General features: G+C 46.3%; 1 protein-coding gene and 1 pseudogene across 1 annotated transcript in view; one reads left to right on the top strand and one right to left on the bottom strand.

The window, feature by feature from the left end:
- Positions 1 to 21,101, top strand: part of mgat4a (alpha-1,3-mannosyl-glycoprotein 4-beta-N-acetylglucosaminyltransferase A) — a 273,041-nt gene that overhangs the window by 99,493 nt on the left and 152,447 nt on the right. The gene's annotated exons all lie outside the window — the stretch shown is intronic.
- On the bottom strand, positions 1,778 to 6,279 carry LOC119977754 (annotated as a pseudogene).

Here is a 21,101-nt window from a genome sequence, read left to right as displayed (position 1 = left end):
CACTGTCTGGGCATGTTGCTCTCTCCTTGGGGGCTATACTTACTTTGGCACCCTGGCAGGTTCCCCATCGACTGATACCTATTCTTATATGGGTGGCACGGCAGCACAGTGGTTAGCATTGTTGCTTCACCGTGCCTGGAACTGGGGTTCGGCTTGAGTCATTGTCTGTGCAGAGTCTGCACGTTCTCCCCTGTCTGCACGAGTTTCCTCTGGATGCTCCAGTTTCCTCCCACAAGTCCCGAACGACTTGTTTGTAAGGATAATTGGACATTCTGAATTCTCCCTCAGTGTCCCCGGACAGGCGCCGGAGCGTGGCAACTAGGGTTTTTCACAGTAACTTCACTGCAGTGTTAATGTAAGCCTATTTGTGACACTATTAAAGATTATTATAAATGAAGTTCCCGCCCGTTATGGGTGGGCACCTTCGTCACTAGTGAGGGGCGAGGAAAATCGCCAGACCCCACTGGCGAGAATCTCATTTCCCAAATCTCATGGGATTTTGCGCACATGTCACCCATTCCGCTCACGGCGGGTACAAAATTCTCCCCCCCCCCCCCCCCCCCCCACCATAGATTTTCAAAATAACCATCAAGTCAAATTTATGGGTAGTGCTTCTTTAGGATCACGCTGTATCCAGAAACTGTTAATTTTACTTTTTGTAAGCAGGTTGCTTCTTGCAATGACTGTTCATGTTCTTTTTCCATTGACGGTACTTTGTATAAGCACTTAGACTAATTGAACAAGATTGTAGAGTATGAATGGTTGGAGGTTGGGTGGGGCTGGGGGAGTTGTTTTCATGTTTCTGGGAAGCACCCAAGGACATTTCTCTACATTAAAGATACTAGATAATGCAATTTGGAACATTGCTCAGTAATAGTCGCAACATTCAGGAAATCAAATCAGGAGCTAGCCCATTAAACTTGGCTTAAAGCCATGTGGGTTGGATTAAACATTCATGTCCAAAACTAAAGTCCAGGCCAACTTCAAAATGATGAAAGCCCAGAGTGAATTGAGAGGTTAGAATCATGGAGCCTATGTGACACATGATTTTTTAAAAAGAAAAGTACATGGTTTATTGTAGCATGAGTCAACAAAAGGTATGAGCAATTCAAAAAGTTGGACAGGTAGTTGCTGTTATTTATTTTGATTCTTTGGATTGCTATAGCAACTGACCGGTACACAGAGGAAGAAAGAAAGTGTGGTATGACTTATCTTCCAAGGCATGCTGGTACAACACACACCCATGTCAGCTAAAGTAACATTTTTCCAAACATCATGCACAAATGTCTAAATTCAAGCGAACTGTGATTAGATACTACACAGGTTGCAGCTTTTACTGTTATATACACACTTGTGTATGATATTTGGAATCCAGTTATTGTGATTAATAGCAGATTAGAAGAGTGGATGTAAGGATGTGCTTGATTTCATAGAGATTTCATAGATTTTACAGTGCAGAAGGAGGCCATTCGGGCCATCGAGTCTGCACCGGCTCTTGGAAAGAGCACCCTACCCAAGGTCAACACCTCCACCCCATCCCCATAACCCCATAACCCAGTAACCCCAGCCAACACTAAGGGCAATTTATCATGGCCAATCCACCTAACCTGCACCTCTTTGGACTGTGGGAGGAAACCGGAGCACCCGGAGGAAACCCACGCACACACGGGGAGGATGTGCAGACTCCGCACAGATAGTGACCCAAGCCGGAAATCGAACCTGGGACCCTGGAGCTGTGAAGCGATTGTGCTATCCACAATGCTACCGTGCAGAAGTCTCAGTGGAAGTTACGCAGTGCTAGCCTGAAGATATCATTGGTGCAGACCCAAGCGTCGTTGATGTTTCTCAGCAGAAATATCTGGTGAAATCCCATAACAGGGTCTTCATCAGCCTGAAGTTGTCCTACTACCATACTCAGGATGCAACTATCTGGAGTGGGTTGGTGGTCTTGTGCAGTTTGCTGTGCTGTATTTTACGAAATGGAAGGCCAATTATTTTTTCCACAATGGCTGTTTTACCTTGGAACTGCTGTCAACTTAGACATGATGAGTCGATATATAATGTTCCTAGTTGGCTCCTGTCTGCATCAAAAACTTGATAGTAATGTTGTACAAAGCCACTTCCAATCTTCTCCCATTCTGATCACAGCCACAGGCACCCAGTGCCCCAAAACTCCGGCCGATTGCAGTACGGAGGTTGAGGGGGTGACCTGATAGAGGTCTACAAAAAATTATGAGGGGCATTGACAGAGTGGATAGTCAGAGGCTTTTCCCCAGGGTAGAGGGGTCAATTACTAGGGGGCATAGGTTTAAGGTGCGAGGGGCAAGGTTTTGAGTAGATGTACGAGGCAAGTATTTTACACAGAGAGTATGGGTGCCTGGAACTCGCTGCCTGAGGAGGTGGTGGAAGCAGGGACGATAGTGACGTTTAAGGGGCCTCTTGACAAATACATGAATAGGATGTGAATAGAGGGATACGGACCCAGGAAGTGTAGAAGATTGTAGTTTAGATGGGCAGCACGGGCTTGGAGGGCCAAAGGGCCTGTTCCTGTGCTGTACTTTTCTTTGTTCTTTGATATATTGATCCATCATAATCTCTTATTTGTTCATGAAATCCAAATGGACAACTCCGTTTTTACTTAGTCTTCTTCACTTAATTCAAATTACCTGATAATTCCAAACAAAATTTTTTTAAAATTCATTTACGGGATATAGGCATCGCTGGTGAGGCCAGCATTTATTGCCCATCTCAAGTTACCCTTCAGAAGGTGATGGTGAGTTGCCTTCTTGAACCGCTGCAGTCCTTGATGTGTGGTACATCCACTGTGCTATTAGGGAGGGCATTCCAGGGTGTTGCCCCAGCAACAGTGAAGGAGCGGCGATATATTTCCAAGTCAGGGTGGTGAGTGACTTGGGGGGGAACCTCCAGGTGGTGGGGTTCCCAGGTATCTGCTGCTCCTGTCCTTCTAGATGGTAGTGGGTTTGGGAGGTGCTTTCTAAGGAACCTTGATGAGTTACTGCAGTACATCTTGTAGATGGTACACAGGGCTGCCGCTGTTTGTCGGTGGTGGAGGGTATGAATGTTTGTGGAAAGGGGAGTCATCAAGTGGGCTGCTTTGTCTTGGATGGTGTTCTTAATTAGCATTTATAAAATGGTTAGGTAATTTTTCATGATACAAGTACTGAATTATCAAAAATAGACTTTATAAACAGATGGATAATAAAACTAAATTCAATGTGGAACACTTGAGACAAAGGCCAAAATCTTGTGGATGCGTTGGGAGTTCCCGGAGATCCTGCGAAACCCTCTTGGCTTTTTTTCTTGACAAGTCCTGTTGCACCTTGTGCCACTCTGGAACTTGATAGGCTAATGATGAGCCTTTACCGAAGACTAAGAAACCTGGAGGCAAAGTCCCATCAGCCAAGAGCTGCCAGCCAACCAGCAGCTGGTGGATCTTCTGTACTCAGCGGCGCCACCGGAGTACTGGTGGATGCTGCCAGTACTACACAGATCGAGGAGGGTTCCCAAGCACATGATCACAAGCGTGATCGTCTAAGGGGGAGTTTTCAACTGTCCAGGTAGTTTCAGCTGTCCGGGTACAGGTAGCTTTTAGCAGCTGCTTTCTGTCCCTGATCTAGGGGTCCCTCGATCAGGCACTGGGAAACGTCAGGGTTTGCTGGTCGAGCACCCGGCATACTGAGGACGCCACCCTGCCCAGGCTAATACCTGTGGCGGTATTAAATGGTGTGATGGCAAGGCTGCTACGGATCTAATGGGGATGGAGGCTGGAAAGTGGTGCGGTTCCTCAGCACCAAACAGAGGGGACACAAGACCCTGCCTCTTAAACCTGCCCCTGGCCCGCTCCCAATCACCCAAAGGGCATCTAAAATAACTGAGCCAAAAAGATTTGACTTTCTTGTTTAACCAGGCAGTATATCTGAAAGCATGTTATTGTTTGTTCTCTCAACAAAGCACGAGCTGAGAGAAGATCTAAGGGAGAGAAAATGCTCAGTGATTTTTTTTTCAAAGGCCTCTGTCTTTTGTTCAGTTACTCTCTATGTTAACTATCCGCAATGATCTGGTTGAATGAGGCTGGGATGTAGGAACTCTCGAGATGATGAGATCTCGAGGGTGCACAACGGAGGTTCTAAGTTATTTATATTAAAATAATTACAGTGGCATTCATCAATTCTTCAGGCTCCACGCTTTGCTCAATCCAGGAAGATTTTCTTTAATCTTTTAATAAATGCGAATATTTCTGGTGCCCCAGGCTACGCAGTGTAAACGGGGTGTGACATTGTGCACATGAAAAGCTCGAGTATGTCTGAACCTATTCCAATAACATTTTTGAATTTGAAGTTATGAATTTGAACTGCAGTTGAATATTTCCACAGCCTTTATCCAGGTGCCTTTTTTAAAAAATAAAGCAAATACAAAGTAACAATATCTGAGTTTGTAACCATTTTGTTGCACTCTCTACAAATACACTGCCATTCATGATCAGCAAAGAACAATACAGCGCGGGAATTGGATTGAATTTGTTTATTCTCACGTGTACCAAGGTACAGTGAAAAGTATTTTTTTGCGAGCAGCTCAACAGATCATTTAAAAAAAATTTTTTTTAAATTTAAAACAAATTTGTAACAGTTACAGAGAGTAAAAAGGCCCTGTGCAAAGAGCCTTAACAGTGAAAACGAACAGTGGGAAAGAATAAACATGTTAATAAGGCACTTCCCCTGCCAGCTCTGTTTGCCCATGCCACACCTGTTCAACTAAACTAACGTGGCTCTAACCCCCCCCCCCCCCCCCCCCCCCCCTTGGGTGCTGCTGCTGTCGGCTTCCTGCGCTGCTCCCCGAGAGTCTGCAAGCGACTTTCTCCCCCAGGGGATCCCTAGTCACCCCTCCCTTGCCCACTTAAGTCTCCTCTGCTCTACTTCTCAGCTGCCCCCCCCCCCCCCCCCCGGCCTCCCTTGCCCCCCGAAGCCTGACCTGCCAGGTCAGCCCTGCGCTTGGCCCTAGCCCGCCCCTCCTCCTCCTCTCCCTGGCGCCCCCTGACCTACGCTAGCCATGCTGTCCCCTGCCCGTGGCGCCTGCCTGTCTCCCGCCCGAGCGCTCGGGCTCTCTCCCCACACACCAGGGACCCATTAACCTGATTGTATCCCACCGTGCCCTTTCAAGTCCCTTAACCAGCCCCTAGCCCATCCCCCTATCAGAGGCCCCGATCTCCCGCCAAAAGGTACCAAGTGCAGGGCCCCCCCTCCTTGTTGCAATCCCCCAAAAACACCCTAAACAGTGCGCCCTCCAGCCCCCACTCTCCAGACTGAAAACAATCTTGGATAAAACATTACAGTACAGGATAGTTTAACAAGCCGCCGCCACACAAAATCTCTGAGAGCCCAGAGTCCTTTCGTTCAAGTCCAGCTGCTTTTAATAAAAGTCCACACCTAATCAGAGCAAATTAGGTTAACAGACCGCCGCCACTGTACAGCACTGAAAGAACTAAGTGCCGGTTAGTTCAAGTCCAGTTTCTTATCTTTAATGAAAGTACAAACCTGTTCTGGTGTCTCAAAGTAGTAGTGGAGTTCCTCAAACGTAACCCAAAGCTTTGCAGGATACAGCATTCCAAACCTCACCTTTTTGTAGAGGGCTGCCTTTACCTTGATGAATCCTGCACGCCTCTTGGCCAGCTCCGTTCCCAAGTCCTGGTAAATGCGCACCTCGCAGTTCTCCCATCTGCTGCTCCTCTCCGCCTTGGCCCATCACAGCACACATTCCCTGTCAGCAAGCCGGTGAAAGCGGACCACCAAGGCCCTCGGTTGGTCGCCCGTCCTGGGCTTCCTTACGGGGGCTCTATGTGCCCCATCCAACTCCAGGGTTTGAGGGAAGGCCTCCGGTCCCATCAGCGCCTCGAGCATACCCGTCACGTATGCACCCACATCCGACCCCTCGCAGCCCTCGGGGAGGCCAATGATCCTTAAATTCTGCCTCCTGGCTTTGTTTCCCCAGCTCTTCAAGCTGCTCCTGCATCTTCCTCTGACGGGCGTTCAGCTCCTCCACTTCGTGCTCCAACTCCGTTACCGTGTCCGCCTGGCTGGAGAGCTTCGCCTCGACCTCCCTGAGCGCCTTCCCTTGGGCCGCCTGTGTCTCGACCATTCGGTCCATCACTGCTCTCATCGGGTCCAGCGTGTCCCTGAGTTCGGCGAAGCAACTCCTGAAGAACTCCATCTGTTCCTCCCTTGGCCAGTGAGCCTCCGCTCCCTGGTCCTTACCGTCCGCCATGCTTGGCCGCCCAGTCTGGGGTCCCCGCTGCTCCCGCTTCGATCCTTGCCGCTCCACTCGACCACTTCTGGTCCAGCTGTCCATAACCCAGAGAGGAAGCCTCTTCCCTATCGTCTCCTCCACCGATTCAGGTCACCAGGTCCTGAAAAAGTCAGATGAAAAAGGTCCGTTTGCCCATCGCGGACGGGAGCGATCCGACTTGCGACCTACTTCCTCAAGGGCGCCACCGGAAGTGCTCAACAGACCATTAAGTACATGGGAATTAAAGGGAATAAAAGAAAATACATAACAGGGCAACACAAGGTATACAATGTAACTACATAAGCACCGGCATCGGGCGAAGCATGCAGGGTGTAGTTTTGATGAGGTCAGTTCATAAGAGGGTCATTTAGGAGTCTGGTAACAGCGGGAAAGAAGCTGTTTTTGAGTCTGTTCATGCGTGTTCTGACTTCTGTATCTCCTGCCCGATGGAAGACGTTGGAAGAGTGAGTAAGCCAGGTGGGAGGGGGTCTTTGATTATGCTGCCCGCTTTCCCCAGGCAGCGGGAAGTGTAGCTGGAGTCGATGGATGGGAGGCAGGTTCGTGTGATGGACTGGGCGGTGTTCACGACTCTCTGAAGTTTCTTGCGGGCCTGGGCCGAGCAGTTGCCGTACCAGGCTGTGATGCAGCCAGATAGGATGTCATCTATGGTGCATCTGTAAAAGTTGATAAGAGTTAATTTGGACATGCCAAGTTTCCTGAGGAAGTATAGGCACTGTTGTGCTTTCTTGGTGGTAGCGTTGACATGGGTGGACCAGGACAGATTTTGGAGATGCGCACCCATAGGAATTTGAAACTGCTAACTATCTCCACCTTGGCCCCGTTGATGCTGACAGGGCTGTGTACAGTACTTTGCTTCCTGAAGTCAATGACCAGCTCTTTCATTTTGCTGGCATTGAGGGAGAGATTGTTGTCACTGCACCACTCCACTAGGTTCTCTATCTCCCTCCTGTGTTCCGACTCGTCGCTATTTGAGATCCTGCCCACTATGGCTGTATCGTCAGCAAACTTGTAGATGGAATTGGAACCAAATTTTGCCACGCAGTCGTGAGTACAGGTAGTATAGTAGGGGGCTAAGTACGTAGCCTTGCGGGGCCCCGGTATTGAGGGCTATTCTGGAGGAGGTGTTGTTGTTCATTCTTACTGATTGTGGTCTGTTGGTCAGAAAATCGAGGATCCAGTTGCAGAGTGGGGAGCCAGGTCCTAGGTTTTGGAGCTTTGATATGAGCTTGGCTGGGTTATGGTGTTGAAGGCGGAGCTGTAGTCAATAAATAGGTGTTTGATGTAGGAGTCCTTGTTGTCGAGATGGAACATGCCGTTCGGCCCTCCAAGTCTGCGGCGACTTTGGTAGCTGCCTACACTAAAACCGTCTGCACTTACCGAGTCCTTATCCTTCCATTCCCACCCTATTCATATATTTGTCTAGATGTCCCTTAAATGCCGCTATCGTAACTGCTCTCACAACCTCCCCAGGCAGCACGTTCCATATATTTGCCACCCTCTGTGTTTAAAAAAAACTTGTCTTGCACATCTGTTCTAAACTTTTCCCCACACACTTTAAACTTATGTCCCCTAGTACTTGACTCTACTATCCTAAGAAAGAGCATACGCCGTAAGACATAGGATTAGGCCACTCGGCCTATTGAGTCTGCTTCGCCATTCAATCACGGCTGACATGTTTCTCATCCCCATTATCCTGCCTTCTCCCCGTAACCCCTGATCCTCTTATTGATCAAGAACCTATTTATCTCTGTCTTAAAGACACTCAGTGATTTGGCCTCCACAGCCTACTGTGGCAATGAGATTCACAGATTCTGGCTGAAGAAATTCCTCCTCATCTCTGTTTTAAAGGATCGTCCCTTTAGTCTGAGATTGTGTCCCCTGCTTCTAGTTTTTCCTACTAGTGGAAATATCCTCTCCACATCCATTATATCTAGGCCTCACAGTATCCTGTAAGTTTCAATAAGATCCCTCCTCACCCTTCTAAACGCCAACGAGTACATTTCAGGGATCATTCTTGTGAACTTCCTCTGGTGCTATTTTAGCTTGTTAATCTTCTGATTGACGTTTCTTTGGCAAATGTGCCTCTCTCGCTCACGAGCAAAGTTAGATTCAAGGCAGTTGAGCGAAGAATTTCAACAAAGATACAATTGACTCTTTCCTTCCATAACAAGTTATTTTTCCAATGCTCTGTAAGTTTAAACTCCTTTACTTGTTACCCCCTCATCAATGGTTGCATTCTCGTTTCATGTAATTGCTGTTCTATCAAGTGAAGTTTTGAATTTCAAGTGTGTCTCTGTGTCAATGTAATATATACTGGTTGGAAAGGATGATGTACGATCAGATATTCTCCTTTATGGAACTATTTTCTCATACGGATGTTGAAGTCCCTGAAAACACCTGAGTCCATTATGACACATCTTAGACTATTGGTGCTTCTGACCAGCCTAATGATACTTTAAATTGACTTGTACTTTCCTGTTCAACAGGCAAAGGCTAAAGGTTAATGTAGTTCCAACATAAAAGAGAAGTCAATAGCATTGTAGCATTAGACGACTTCAAGACAGCCAAATTAACTCTCTTCTTACAATGTGAGGTGCCAAAGTCATTGGTAGTTTATTATTTGCGGAGTAAGTAATTGTTAAAAGAGGAATTTAACTGTTGCATGGAGAGCTTTTCATTCACAAGCTCTTCACCCTTTTCTCACATAGAAAAGTGCACTTGCAGTACATTGGAACCAATCCAATAGTGCGGGAGAGTCATTTTCTTCTGCGCAAACGAATCAAGTGAATTACAAGCAGATGCTGACAACCAAGGACTCTTCTTTTTCAGTCACTGTGCATTTGATATAACAATTGGAAATGTAATGAAATCTGGTCATTTTTAAATGCTAAAACTGCACAACTAGCTGGCTTCAAAATAGCTCTTAAAATGGATGGCACGGTGGTGCAGTGGTTAGCACTGCTGCCTCACAGCGCTGATGACCCGGGTTCGATTTCGGTTCCGGGTCACTGTCCGTGTGGAGTTTGCACATTCTCCCCGTGTCTGCTTGGGCCTCACCCCAACAACCCAAAGATGTGCAGGGCAGGTGAATTGCCCATGTTAAATTGCCCCTTAATTGGAAAGGGGGGGGGGGGGGGGCGGAAATACTTGGGTACTCTAAATTTTTCAAATATAGTCCATAAATATTCAATGTAAATATGTAATTCTTTGCGATGTTCTTCGCGGTCAAACTGAAACTTTGACCACTTTGCTTTTCGGATTTCTATAAACTTTGGCTAGCATGGAGCTTCTGAGTTTGAAACTAGTTTATTCAAGTTTTTCCTGAGACAGCTGATTTGGCTTAATGTGGCAGGGAACTCTGGTGGATCTGGGAATCTCTCTTGTTGGCCACAATTATCTCCATAATAATGGGCTAATCAATAATTTCTAACTTCTCCAACAAAATACCACTATTTGTTCTGTGATCACAGGATGTTTGGCCATTCTGGTGTCATAACTGAGCCTTATCCAGTCTTCACCTGACATCTAGCGGAGGTCACTAGATAGTGATCTGGAGTGGGATCTTGCATAACCCAGGATCACGGAGACCAACTATAGTGCCTTGACCCATGTGCTATTGCAGCAAGCAGCAGAAGTCAAATTCAGCAAACTCCCTGATCTGAATGGTTCAACTATTTTTTAAAAAAAATTTACAATTGAAGGGCAATTTAACGTGGCCAATCCACCTACCCTGAACATAGATCATGGAATTTACAGTGCAGAAGGAGGCCAATCGGCCCATCAAGTCTGCCCGGCTCTTGGAAAGAGCACCCTACCCAAGGTCAAACACCTCCACCCTATCCCCATAATCCAGTAACCCCACCCAACACTAAGGGCAATTTTGGACACTAAGGGCAATTTATCATGGCCAATCCACCTAACCTGCACATCTTTGGCCTGAGGGATGAAACCGGAGCACCCGGAGGAAACCCACACAGCCACGGGGAGGATGTGCAGACTCCGCACAGACAGTGACCCAAGCCGGAATCGAACCTGGGACCCTGGAGCTGTGAAGCAATTGTGCTAGCCACAATGCTACCGTGCTGCCCCAACATCTTTGGGTTTTAGGGGTTAAGGACAGCACGGTAGCATTGTGGTTAGCACAATTGCTTCACAGCTCCAGGGTCCCAGGTTCGATTCCCGGCTTGGGTCACTGTCTGTATGGAGTCTACACGTTCTCCCCATGTTTGTGTGGGTTTTCTCCGGGTGCTCCAGTTTCCTCCCACAGTCCAAGGATGTGCAGGTTAGGTGGATTGGCCATACTAAATTGCTCTTAGTGTTCAAAATTGCCCTTAGTGTTGGGTGGGGTTACTGGGTTATGGGGATAGGGTGGAGGTGTGGGCTTGGGTAGGGTGCTCTTTCAAAGAGCCGGTGCAGACTTGATGAGCTGAATGGCCTCTTTCTGCATTGTAAATTCTGCATTGTAAATTCTATGAAAAAAAAACCTGGAGGGGACCTTGCATGTGGGGGTAATCCCAGGCACCATCCGGCCTTGACCATTAGCCTCTGGATTATTAGTCCAGTAACATTACCATTAAGCTACCCGACCTGCTGGTCTGCATAAAGCAGGGAATTACAATCACACAAAAGTGGGAAAGCAATTGTTCCTGTGTGGAAGTTGAGGAGAGGCTTCCATCTATTGTTTTAAAAACAGGACTAGGAGGGAGATAAGTGGCAACTGAGAAACATTCATTCTCTGTGGACATAATGGTCTCTTTGGGACGCACAATAGAGAGCACAGTGAGTACTGCAGAGTGTAATTAATATTTATTTAAACGTGTTTGGAATTTTAACTGATGTTTAACTTTAAGTTTTAGTGTGTATTTAATTGCTTTTCATGGTCTGACACTTGACTTAAATCATGAATAACTGCATATTTTGCTAACCTGGTTCACACTCACCTCTACGACAGAAAGGTCTGAGAAAGGTCCATGTTATGCCAGCTCTGTTTTATTGGTGTGTACTCAGACCAATCAAAAAACTCATCTGCCTGCTTGGGTGCTTCAGATAATCGAGGTTCCATCGAATTAATCACAAAAGAACAGAGAGTTCACTGCTATCTTGGCCAAAATTCCTGTTGAAACAATGGTGCTAAAGGATTAATTAATGTAACCATGAAAATGTACAGTGCAGAATCGGGTCATTTGATTCTCCTCCTTCCCCATCGTCCCACCCATTATCCTCTTCTGATCCTTCCTCGCCCAACTCCTCTCAACTTATTGTTTTTCTCTCCTCTTCCCCCACCTTCTTGCCATCCTCCTCCCCCCCCCTCCCTCCTTGTGGTGATGTGCATCACTGTAAATACACAGGGGGTTAATGTAAATACACGTAGACTAGATAGACACTAGAGGGAGCACCAGAGACATGACACACAGACATTCAACCAATAGGCCAGTAAGATAGGACACGACCAATGGGCATTCAAGACACACACACAGGTGACACTACCACAGGAGGGCATTACACCAACCCATATAAAAGGACACAGCACACATGATCTTTCTCTTTCCAGTGGAGACACTTAGTGAGTACACAGGGTTGATTTGAAACACATCACACCCACCATGTGGATTGCAGCAGACTGGTTAGATCAGGGGTGGGCAAACTTTTCCGTGCAAGGGCCGCATTCAGAAATTCACAATTCACAAAGGGCCGCATAGTATATTAAGTAAAATAATTACTTCACCCGGTTATGATTGTGGGCGCCTCATATAGAACATAGAACAGTACAGCACAGAACAGGCCCTTTGGCCCGCGACGTTGTGCCAAGCAATGATCACCCTACTCAAGTCAACGTATCCACCCTATACCAGTAAGTAACCCAACAGCCCCCCCACCCATTAACCTTTAAAAAAAAAATTTAAAAAAAAAAAAATTAAAAAAAAAAATTTTTTTTTTTTTTTTTTTTTAATGACTTGGTGGGCCGCAGAAATACCTTTGGCGGGCCGCATGCGGCCCGCGGGCCGTAGTTTGCCCACCCCTGGGTTAGATAGTCTGAGTAGCTATAGCAGGATTAACAGGAGAGTCTAATCCAAGTAGGAGAATCATTAACAGTTTAATAAATGTGTTAAAGCTATCTCCAAGTCTGAACCTTTCTTTGTCAGAGTGTACATCAAGGAAGCAGCTTATGGTACGCCAAGAGCATAACAAAACACTCCTCCCATCTCCTCTTCCTCCCTCCATTGTCATCTCCTCCTTTCCCATCTCCTTGTCCTCATCTTCATGATGATATCCTGAGCTTTAAACAAGAGCCAGAGAATGGAAAAGCTCCGAGGTTGTGCCACACATCAGCCACATCTGAAGGACTACAGCTAATTCTGGGCACCAAAGGTTGAGAGGGCTTTGGTGAGGGTGTGACAATGTGTAATGGGGATGAGGGATTACAATTACGTAGGTAGACTGGGAGCCATGTAGTTCAGGGGTAATGTCCTTGCATCTGAGCCAGAAGCTCTGGCTTCAAGTCCCACTTCAGCCTTGATGACCAAGGGAGGTGCGTCCATAATGTGGCCAAATTGATTATCTACCTGTCAATCCTTCCAATAGGCCTGATGGGAGGTGCTGAGAGACGGGGAGTTTCTTGGTCAGCCGTAGTGCAGAAGGCGAAAGCAATGGAAAAGCACTGCTGTTCTTTGCCAGGCATGACGATGGACCAATGCAATGAAAGTCCATGGTTGCCATCGCCCTCTCGGAGCATGGTACCTGAAGGAGGAGAATGTTAGACTGGAGAAGCTGGTTGCTTCTCTGTAAAACTGAGAAGGCTAATGAGAAGATTTGAATGTGACATTTAAAATCATGAAGGGCCCAGAGTGAGTAAATGAAACACATGCTGACTATTCCAGGACGAGTTATAAAAAATTCTCGATCATTTATATATTAATAGAACTATGAACAACTTCAAATGGTAAAAACAAAATAAATATGGATGCAGAGGGAGTGCACGGCTCTGTCAATATTGTGAGTAAATGAACCGTTTCCAATGGCTGGAGGGTCAACAACCGGCGGCACAGATTTCAAGACAATTGACAAAAAAAAGATAAAGTGAGCAAAAGCATTTTCTGCAATGTGGGATTAGACTTTGAAATGCGCTGCCTGATCAATTCAACAAGGAGCTGAATTAGCCCCAGGAGAAAAATCACAAGTTCGAACTAAATGAAAAGAGTCGACAGTGACTCGGTGGGCTGCGGTCCTGCTCTTGTGCTAAATGGTTCTGATTGAGGGGAGGCATCTAACGGAAGTGTTTTGACATATTTAAGATGGTTAAACCAGCTGATAGAGAAAAATAATCTGTCCTATTTCCTCCAGTGGAAGGGATCAGGACATTGTTTTGGAACCGTATCATCAGAGTGAAATCATCCAGGAGTTGGAATTAGGAAGTCTTTCTTCAGGCAACAGGTAGTGGAAATCGGATTGAAAAGTTTAAAATAGAACTTGATAGACTTCTGTTAAGCGGGGTGGGGGCGTGGGTTGCGGGGAGGCATCAAGGGTTAGAGTCTCAAAACTGGTAGATGGTGTTGAGATGCAGATCACCGTGATCTAAGTCAGTGATGGACAGCCTGGGCGAGTGAGTGGACCTCCTTCTTATCAGTGGGTCATCAGATTGAAATCGGGCTTGTTCGCTAACCATGATTCCAGAAATAAAATTAAACACATGCTGACTATTCCAGGACGAGTTATAAAAAATTCTCGATCATTTATATATTAATAGAACTATCATCAACTTCAAATGGTAAAAACAAAATAAATATGGATGCAGAGGGAGTGCACGGCTCTGTCAATATTGTGAGCAATATAGATGGATTGACCACGCAAAATTGCCCCTCAGTGTCTCAAGGTTAGGTGGAGTTATGGGTTGCAGGAGTAGGGTGGGGGGAGTGGGCTTGGGTAGGGTGATCCTTTAGAGGGCAGGTGCAGACTCGATGGGCTGATTGGCCTTCTTCTGCTCTGTGGAGATGATTAATCAGTATTCTATGGTTAATCATGTCACTTGCCCTTGCTTTACACCGAATCCTCTCAGTTATACCAGGAGGAAAATAACTACACAGATGGAAATGAGCAATTGGTCCATCAGCGTGTGGGCAATGGTCGACAAAATATCTCGTGGGCCACACTCTGAACCCCTGATGGGTCACATGTAGCTCCCAGGCTGCAGGTTGCCCATGCCCTGATCGAAATGAAGTGGGGGGGGGGAAGGCCCGAGGGGCTGAAAGGCCTACCCCTGTGCCTATGCTCCGATATAACATCTTGATGGTATGTTTTATCCTTTGGAAGGATGGGAGGTTTCTCCCTTCATCATGAGGAACTAGCTAGTTAAAAAATAATATTTCTATTTCTATTATTTGCTGGTCTCTCTTCATATTCTGAATATTCCTGTTACTGCTGTCTGTGTGGGAGCTCGTGCTGCGGAAAAGAGCTGTTACTTTAAATAACATGTTGCACGTAAGGCATTTTGAATTATTTCCACGAGAAAGGTTCAGTAATGTGACTTGCTGATTTATGGCCGTGTGCTTTCTCTCCAAGTGCTTTCTCTGGACGAAAAGGACGAGGTGCACAATGCCAAGTTGGACAGCCCACATTAATGTGGGGCTATTAAATTTCTCGCGTACCGATGACATCTTTCTTTATTTAGGACAACTGATGTGTTGTATTATCTTTTATATTTTTTAATGGCAGCAATAGTCTCACAAAACTGGTTTTGAAAGCCCACAGTTGCAGTAACCTACTTTCCAAATACTATCTATCCACAAAGGCACATTAAAAACCATTGCGCAATAATACAGTACCAGGGTGGTCAAAGGGAAGAGTGTCTGCATTGTACTGAGAAATCTGGGCATACAGAAATGATGTAGCAAGTTATTTTGTGCTGCTTCTATGGTAATCACACTCTTCAGTATGAAATGCTCTTGGCAGCTTTCAACAAAAATAGTTGAATTGCATCCTATACTAACATTGTCTGTTATCTTCCCCGTGTCCCAAATTCAATACCGGGTAGAAGTAGATTGAAAACACATTGGGCGTGATTCACCAGACTGATTTCCAAGTCCGGTGTTGGGTGGGGTGCATCTTGGCTGCCTCAGTGCCGAGATTGGCACCGCTATTCCACGGCACTTAGCCATTCCATTTGGGACTTGGGGAGTTTCTCCCAATCGAGGCCACACTTCGAAAGGCCCCCGGCACTCGGTGCTGGGCTCACCAGCAAGACCAGCTCCTTGGGATTGGGGTGCAATTTTAAAAAGCTGCCCCAATCTCGACAATTGTCCCCCTCCCACCCCCCTTCACCCCTCCTAATCTTTCTTTGGACCCCTCACCCTCCCTTTCATGGGTATGGTTTCATACCTGATGCAGAGCCTGATTTGGGCTCTCCCACGATTCACTGCGTGATGCGGTGGGAAATTCATGCCCGTTGTTTTAAAATTGTATGTGTTTGTTTGTATCTATAAAATGTTATTCAGTCTCCCTTAGCATTCATTACTCCTGGTGAGCGACAGCTACGGGTAGCTCTCGGGTAACACAAGGTTGGTGGGTGGGGTAGAATTCAAAAGGGCATGTGGACATAATTTAGTCCCTGTTTTAAATGCATACTATTATTAATTCATGGGATGTGGGAATGGCTGGCTTGACCAGTATTTAATACCAATCCCTGATTGCCCTTAAGAAAGTGCTGGTGAGCTGGTTTCTTGAACTGTTGCAGTCCAGGAGGTGTAGGTACACCCACGGTGCTGTTAGGGAGAGAGTTCCAGGGTTTTGACCCAGTGACCATGATTTATTTCCAATTCATGATGGAGTGACTTGGAGGAGAACTTCCAGGTGACGGTGTTCCCATGTTTGTGCTGCCCTTGACCTTCGAGGTGATAATGGTCATGGGTTTAGAAGAGTTTGGTGAAGGGGCCTTGACGGTTTGCTGCAGTGCATCCTGCAGATGGTACACACTGCTACCAACTGTATTGGCAGAAGAGGGAGTGAATGTTTAACATGGTGGATGGGGTGCCAATCAAGAGGGCTGCTTTGTCCATCGTGAGTGTTCTTGAGCTTCTTGAGGGTTGTTGGAGCTACACTCATGCAGGCAAGTGGAGTTTATTCCATCACATTTCTGACTGCCTTTTGTAGTTAGGCTTTACAGAGTTATTCACTGTAGAACGCTGCCCTTATTTTTATCCAACGCCCTCATTTGATGATAACTGCAGTTCAGTGTCAAAGTTTATGCAATTTGGAAAGCAGGGAAGAAGAGTCGGTCGCAGATTGAGTTTTTCAGTATCTCCCCGAGGAGCTGGGGGAGACAAAGCTGAGGCAATGTAGTAATACCTCTAGCAGGGCAGCATTATTACAGCATAATCACAGTTAAACAATTAGTAAAAAATATGTATATAGCGCTTGCAATGGAAATACATTCAACTGTAAGCCTTTTGTTCAATATCAATCTTTGGATGTGATATCTATTAATACTATGTAACATCTATAATATATTGCATTTCAAATATAGTAATTCCTCACTTAATGTTGTTACTTTCCTGAAAAGTGCAACTTTAAATGAAACGACTTTAAACAAATTTGATTTTACCAACAATGTAAAACAGTAATGAGGTTCTGTAGAGCCTTTCTCATCAGAAACATTGCATTGAAATATACTCCCTGTAATTTGAAATACAGCACATTTCGAATGAAGTGATGTTGAAAACAAATTCAATTTAAAAATATAAAACTCATTCTACTTGTCTCCCACTTGCTACCTCACCTTCTGAACAACTCTTCCCCTTGCTGGCTCTCTCCCACTGGCTCCTTGACTCTCTTCTGCTCTCCCACACTTTTATGGTCACCATTTCCGTCTTCCACTCCTTCCTGCCCACTATCACCTCTCCCCCTCAGTGAAGGTTTGGGAAAGCAGCAGTGAGAGGGAAGAAGGAATCAAGAGGAGCTGCGAGCTGGAGGTTTGGGAGGGAAGCAGAAAGTGTGAGAGGCGGGAAGCTGGAGGGAGCCTCGCCTCTGAGAGCGGGAGAGAGCCTTTACTCTGGATGGGGGGACTACCTCGCCTTACTGGGCGGGAGAGAGCCAGGGGTTTTGTGAAGCAGGACCAACTCCAGACCAATTAAAAATGGCAAATGGCGGTACACAATTGCGAGATCCCTGCCCCATTCCTGGACAACCGGTCCACAACAGACGCCATCACCCTGGCCCTACACTCCTCCCTAGAGCATCTTGACAACAAGGACTCCTACATCAAACTCTTATTTATTGACTACAGCTCCGCCTTCAACACCATAATCCCAGCCAAGCTCATATCAAAGCTCCAAAACCTAACGCTTGGTTCCTCACTCTGCAACTGGATCCTCGACTTTCTAACCCACAGACCACAATCAGTAAGAATAAACAACAACACCTCCTCCACAATAGATGTCAATACTGGGGCACCGCAAGGCTGTATACTTAGCCCCACACTGTACTCCCTGTGCACACACGACTGCATGGCAACATTTGGTTCCAACTCCATCTACAAGTTTGCTGACAATACAACGATAGTGGGCTGGATCTCGAATAGCAATGAGTCAGAAAATGGGAGGGAGATTGAGAACCTAGTGGAGTGGTGCAGCGACAACAATCTGTCCCTCAGTACCAGCAAAACTAAAGAGCTGTCATTCACTGTCGAGGTGGAGATGGTTAGCAGTTACAAATTCCTAGGGGTGCACATCTCCAAAAATCTGTGCTGGTCCACCTACGCCGACGCTATCACCAAGAAAGCACAACAACATCTATACGTCCTCAGGAAATTAAGGAAATTCAGCATGTCCACATTAACTCTTACCAACTTTTACAGATGCACCATAGAAAGCATCCTATCGGGCTGCATCACAGCCTAGTATGGCAACTGCTCAGTGCAAGACCGTGAGAAATTTCCGAGTCGTGAACACAGCCCAGTCCATCACACGAACCTGCCTCCCATCCATTGACTCCATCTACACCTCCCGCTGCCTGGGGAAAGCGGGCAGCATAATCAAAGACCCCTCCCACCCGGCTTACTCACTCTTCAAAGTTCTACCATTGGCCAGGAGATGCAAAAGTATGAGAACACGCACAAACAGACTCAAAAACAGCTTCTTCCCCACTGTTACCAAACTCCTAAACAACCCTCTCATGGATGACCTCATTAATACTATACCCCTGTATGCTTCATCCGATACCAGTGTTATGTAGTTATGTTGTGTACCTTTTGTTGCCTAATGTATTTTCTTTTATTTATTTTTCTTTTCATGTACTAATGATCTGTTGAGCTGCTCGCAGAAAAATACTTTTCACTGTAGCTCGGTACACATGACCATAAACAAAATCCAAATCCAATGGTTTGCCGTTACCTGTGCAGCATAATTGGCCAGGGAACTCTCTTGCTCTTTACTGCCTGCCATCAGGCATATTGGAATGATTGACAGGCTGATAATCAACCTGATTGGCCTGTTACGAGCACACCTTCCATGGTCATCAGGTTGTCGAGTGGTACTTGAACCCAGTGCCTCTGACACAGAGGGGGGACACTATCCACAACACAACACACCAAAAACTACCTAATTGACACAAAGCGTTTTAAGTCCTCCTGTGGTTGTGAAAGGTGCTAAATTAACAAAAGGATTTTTTTTTTCATTTCATCCCCATACATGCAGTTAAATATGGAAATCCTGAAATTGCAGTCAGGTTACCCTGCTCTCCCACTGAACAGTTTTTATTTATGGACTCGGCACTGAATCCATAAAAGGGCACAATACGCACCCATTAGTTATCTAAAAAATGTTAGTGCTGCTGTATTCATGTGTACATCAATATTTAATGGTGTGGTAAGCTATAATTACTGCTAAACAACCTCTGGCCATGAAAATTTAATTTTGCAAATGTAGGGTCTCATTGCTTCAGATTTTAACTGGTGTTGGGGATGTAAGGAATTATAGGCTGGATTTAATGAACTGCCATGGCCTCTGCCCCTCCTTTTTCTCCACACCCCATCCTCCCCCTCCCAAAAATCAGGAGGTGCCTGCCTATGATGCTGACAGCTGACCCACAGCAAGCTAAGTCTTAAAGGCACAGTGGCTAGCACTGTGGCTTCACAGCTCCAAGGCCCCAGGTTCGATACCCGGCTTGGGTCACTGTCTGTGTGCACTTTTTCCCTGTGTCTGTGTGGGTTTCCTCCGGGTTCTCCGGTTTCCTCCCACAGTCCCAAAAGATGTGCTCCTTCTGCCTCCTCCTGCCATCGTAAAATAGTGGCAGGGGTGGGATGAGGCACTTAAGTGGCCACTATGAAAATCGCTTATTGTTTTTTTTTAAAAATTTAGATTACCCAATTATTTTTTCCAATTAAGGGGCAATTTAGCGTGGCCAATCCACCTACTCTGCGCATTTTTGGGTTGTGGGGGCGAAACCCATGCAGACACGGGGAGAATGTGCAAACTCCACACAGACAGTGACCCAGAGCCGGGGTCGAACCTAGGACCTCAGCGCCGTGAGGCGGTTGTGCTAACCACTAGGCCACCGTGCTGCCCGAAATCGCTTATTGTAACGAGTAGGCTTCAATGAAGTTACTGTGAAAAGCCCCTAGTCGCCACATTCCGGCGCCTGTCCAGGGAGGCTGGCACGGAAATCGAACTGTGCTGCTGGCCTGCTTGGTCTGCTTTAAAAGCCAGCGATTTAGCCCAGTGAGCTAAACCAGCCACTGTGGGCTACCCAATGCATACTCTATCTCCATAAAATTGGAGACTGGTAGAGGTTGGTGGGGTAGACAGCGGGCAAGCCACATGCTGAATTTTACCGCCTTCAAATCCAGCCCTCCTGTTTTACCTTTTCAGTGTCCTTTTCAGCTCTCTCTGTCTGTTTCTGTCTATGTCTCTCTTTCTCTCGCTCAAGCATTCTCTCTACCTCGCGCCCCCTCTCTATCACTTTCTGCGTGTGATTTTATATTAAATTTAACTCCTACTTTGTGGTTTATAGTTTGTGATTAATGCTGTGTGTGTCTCAGTGAGGGTGCTGCAGTCAAATTGTGGTTCCTGAGTCTCACTTGTTTGTCCTGCTCACCGATTCCTCAGATCCACAAGATGTGGCATTGGGTTAGGAACAAACTCAAAATCGTGCAAATTTTCACTTCAAATCACCGAAGATTTGGTGGCAGCTGTCAGCCTGATGAACGCCAAAGGATGGTTGTTTCGCCCAATGGTGGTCCTATGTCAATATATCCTGTTGTTATGACACAAGCTGCTTAGTCAGGTGGCTTTGTGTCCAGCCTGTGGAAAATGTCAGGTCCTTGAGCAGGATTTTCACCCTGGACATTGGAACGCTGCTGCCCCAGTCAATTGGCCGTCAGCATCCTGTCGGGTGTGAGGAAGTCGCCTGGCTGCGATTTTCCCCAAATTAGCCAACTGGTGCCGAGAGAACACGCTCGTCATTCAATTAAGATTGGCTGGTAGGTTCTCTGGAAAGCCGATAAGTCCATTAGCTGCCCCCCGTTTTGTGAAGCACCGTGCTTGACCCTATTGATACCTAAAGATTCAGCCCTTGTCAGGAAAATCTTCCTCTCTCCCATGTTGGATTGCTCTGCAGTAAACTTATGCTTGTTACACTTGTTAGCTTCTTCGTTCATTTTTAGTAAATTATTAAATTACCAACTGTGGCAGCCATAGTGTAGAAACATTAATCTCATTAAGCCAGTTACCAATGGCTCCCAGTTGCTTGGACATTTTAGCATCAGGACCATTTTCTCTTCCATCGAATTTCAC

The sequence above is a fragment of the Scyliorhinus canicula genome, chromosome 14 (genome assembly GCF_902713615.1).
Source record: "Scyliorhinus canicula chromosome 14, sScyCan1.1, whole genome shotgun sequence".
Taxonomy (NCBI): domain Eukaryota; kingdom Metazoa; phylum Chordata; class Chondrichthyes; order Carcharhiniformes; family Scyliorhinidae; genus Scyliorhinus; species Scyliorhinus canicula.
This window is presented reverse-complemented; position numbering and strand designations above follow the sequence as displayed.